Source organism: Octopus bimaculoides, chromosome 14 (genome assembly GCF_001194135.2).
Source record: "Octopus bimaculoides isolate UCB-OBI-ISO-001 chromosome 14, ASM119413v2, whole genome shotgun sequence".
NCBI classification, from domain to species: Eukaryota; Metazoa; Mollusca; class Cephalopoda; order Octopoda; family Octopodidae; genus Octopus; species Octopus bimaculoides.
Window position 1 is genome coordinate 4,758,153 of NC_068994.1, and position 4,039 is coordinate 4,762,191.

Below are 4,039 nucleotides of genomic sequence, written 5' to 3' on the forward strand. Positions count from 1 at the left end.
ATATAGATAAATATACGTATGTGTATATGTGTGTGTTTGTGTACATACATACATATATATACATATATATATACACATACATACATACATATATATATATATATATATATATATATGTACACACATATCTGTATACACACATATTTACATGTATATGGTATATGTGTGTGAGTGTATGTAAATATATATATATACATACACACACACACATATATGTATATATGTGTGTGTGTGTATGTAAATATATATATATATATATAATCAGACTGGAGACTGGTGCGCCCTTCCAGCGTGCCGGCCCGGTCAAACTGTCCAACCCATGCTAGCAAGGGCAACAGACATTAAATGATGATGATGATACATACATATTTATTTATATATGTACGTATATACATACACACTTACACACACACACACACATATATATATATATATATATATATATATATATAAATAAAAACAGACATATGTAGTGTAAACATACATATTACATTCCCTATTTTATCACCTTTTATTTTGTTTTTTTATTAATTTCACTCAGTGGACTGTGGCCATGCTGGGGCAGTACCTTCAAGGGTTTTAGCATGTGTGTGTGTGTGTGTATACATACATACACTTACACACACATATATGTATATATCAAAACAGGAGACAGGAAAAAATTGTTGGTATAATTTATTCATCATTACACATGTTTCATTTGCTAATAAGAGTTACAAATTTGTACATGTAGGAGACACATGTAAGGTATCTTCTACTAGAAATCCTTCAGACAGAGAATCAAATTACACACACACACACACATATATATATATATATATATATATATATATATATATATATATATATATATTGATAGAAATGGCAAGACAACAAAAGAATGAAGGAGACCTCGATGCTGATTGGTTGCTGAACAGATAGATCACATGAAACAACTGTGGCTGGTTTGTGATGTCTGCTTGGCTTACTTGTAATTTGGTTTCAATCACTGCAACACTTCTCTCTCTCTCTCTCTCCCTATATATGTATGTGATCATATTTCTCTTTATGCGTATGAGGAGAGGGCAAGTGTTTTATGTCAATAATATTCAATTAACACATTGTAATGTCTCTCTTTCATTCTATCTGTATGTGTATATTTCTGTGTGTGTTTGTCTCCAGCACTACAAAAGACTGTCACCAAAACAGGCTGACTGTCCAGTCAACCAGGCCATATTCCCAGTGTCCAACCAGTTGTGCCCAGTTCCAGTGGTGAGACATCTCCATTCTCTGTTCCTGAACTCTATCAATCCTCTGACATGGAAACCATGACGAGGGGAAACCTTACAGGTGCAGTAAAGTAGCAAACCTACCTGAAGGGCCAGCTTGATACCAGATGGCAATTGTTATAAGACTGGGTCTTCCCATGGGGCTTCTCCATTGCTGTTACCCCATGGAGTTGTAGATGGCAATTAACTTCAAGAAGCTCAGTCACCCTGTGACAGTCCTTGCTTCTAAACCTACCAGATCTCCGCAACACTCTCCTGGTGGAATGAATCAAATGGCCGGACCAGTTTAGTCATTGATCACTCAACCATGTGACAGGTAGGACTGGGTTATATAAGTCCTCAAGTAATTATTATACTACCTATCTCTCTCTCTCTTTATCTGTCTGTCTGTCTCTCTCTCTGTCTATCTATCTATCTATCTATCTGTATATCTATCTATATAATAATAATAATTATTATTATTATTGTTGTTGTTGTTATTATTATTATTATCCTTTCTACTATACACACAGGGCCTGAAATTTTGGGGAAGGGGATAAGTTGATCACATCGACCCCAGTACTTGATTGGTATGTCATAATAATAATAATAATCTTCCCATTTTTAGAAGGCAATTGGATAAAACTAGATGATAGGGACCTTCAATTTCCTGGTGCTGAGAACAAAGCCATATTTGCCACTATCCCTAAAGCAGTGACCATTGGTGTTCTAAAAACAATAAACAATACATTTTGTAACTTGTTATTGTTGCTGCCTCTGCTGCTGTTTGTTGTCCCTTATTGTCCTTCTTCTGCAAAAGGGATCTTACTGTCTCATATTAAAACTGCTTGTTTTCTTTTACCTTTCCCTAGCAGTCAAATTAGTTTTTCTTTCTACACCTACAATAAGGTACAACTCCAGAATAACTTTGTGAATCATCACTGGTCATCAAGACCTCCGTATCTACTTGACCACAGGTTTTTTTTTCATTTTAACTCTTAACTAAAAGCCAAGGTTCAACATCATTAGAAATGTCCATGGTCATAACCCTTGAGTCACATCATTCTGTCCATTACGCCAACAGCCAAAGGGCAGGTGAGCGATACGTCAACTCCACCTGTCACCTCCACTCTTCTGTAGTATTAAACACCAGAAACATGCTTCCATATGCCCCAGCTTGGTCAAAAGAATACATATTGAGTCACACACTGGCTACGATTTCTTCCAACAGTTCTTGTGCAATGACCTGGAAGCCATCTGTATTTTAGTTAAAGAAAGGTAAATAATTTCCTACTTTATTTCTTGCAGAAAAAAGCATTATCCCTCATAAAACACATCTTCCATGTTTTTATTTCCTGGGGACCAACCAATATGGAGCACCTGTTTCTTTCACAACAATTAGTAAAATTATTATCATTGTATTTAATTTTATTGGAGATAACATTCTTTTATTTGTTACAATGTCTGCTTGTACAAATGCCCAGGTTGTTTGTTCTCCACCAACACTGCTGTGTTAACCATTCAACATGAATACTACTCAACATTACCTCTTCACCATTAACACTGTTCAGTGTTAACTGTTCACCACCAATACTGCTTATTGTTAACTGTTCATTAACATTGTTCAGTGTTAATTGTTCCAGACCACTGCTCAGTGTTAAATACTCACCACCAATGCTGTTCAGTGTTAGTTGTTCACTACCAACACCACTCTGTATGAACTGTTCACCACAAACACTGCCTTGTATTATCTGTTCACCAATACTGCTCAGTGTTAACAATTCACCACCAACGTTGCTCAGTGTTGTCTGTTCACCACCAACATTGTTCATTGTTAACTGTTCTCTGTTCACACTGACTAGTATTAACTATTTACCACCAACACTGCATAGTGTTAACTGTTCACCACTAACATTGCTCAGAATTCTTTCTCCCCTTTATTTCGTATTACTCCAGTCCACTCAGCTGGCAAAAATGAGTAGTACTTGTATTTCAAAAAGCCAACCTTGTCACACTGTGTCACGCTGAATCTCTGAGGGAATTATGTTAAGGATACACGTGTCTGTGGAGTGCTCAGCCACATGCAGGTCAATTTTGCGAGCAGGCTGTTCCATCAATTGGATCAACTGGAACCCTTATTGTCATAACCGATGGAGTGCCACTTTATTGTGATTGGCGTAACTATGAGAGTTGCATTCATTCAGAAATCTTCTCTTTTGGGAGCGGCAAGGATTGTAAGAAAGTTTCTTGATGTCTAAAAAAACTGGTTACAACCCAGTATCAAGGACATTGAGTTTGAATTTAAAACATTCATGCACACCCTGGATAATAAGGAGTCTTTTGTGCGGGATGGGCAACTCAATCTGAAGAAAATTCTAACTGGGCCCCACTTGCAAGGTCATACATTGTTTATCTTGATATGAGATCATGATACGCACATATGGTTGTAATGCATGCGCCTGGTATACCCTTATCAGATGGGTATACTGGGCTTCGTGTATTTGTACCCCAGTATCACTTTGATGGTATGCACTGCTCTCTCACTCAGTAATAATAATAATAATAATAATAATAATGATAATAATAATAATAGCCAGTCATATAACAGATGGGATTCTTAGACTGTGAAAAAAGAAAACAATAATTTTTAAAAAATGAAACAGAAAATTTTCTTTTTCTCTTTAGACTTAAAAATTAAATTCCTATTTTTCCATTTCTTATGAACGCTACCAAACCATTAGTAAATACAATGTGTATGGGAGAGAGGAGGAGAGAGAGGAGGAGAGAGAGAG

The 4,039-nt window shown here is 36.2% G+C and overlaps 1 long non-coding RNA gene across 1 annotated transcript in view; it reads left to right on the plus strand.

The window, feature by feature from the left end:
- Positions 1-870: 870 nt before the first annotated feature.
- LOC128249417 (uncharacterized) overlaps positions 871-4,039 on the plus strand; it is a 4,667-nt gene continuing 1,498 nt past the window's right edge. The window contains exon 1 of the long non-coding RNA XR_008265526.1: positions 871-1,584. This is a non-coding gene — a long non-coding RNA (uncharacterized LOC128249417). The remainder of the gene's footprint in view (positions 1,585-4,039) is intronic.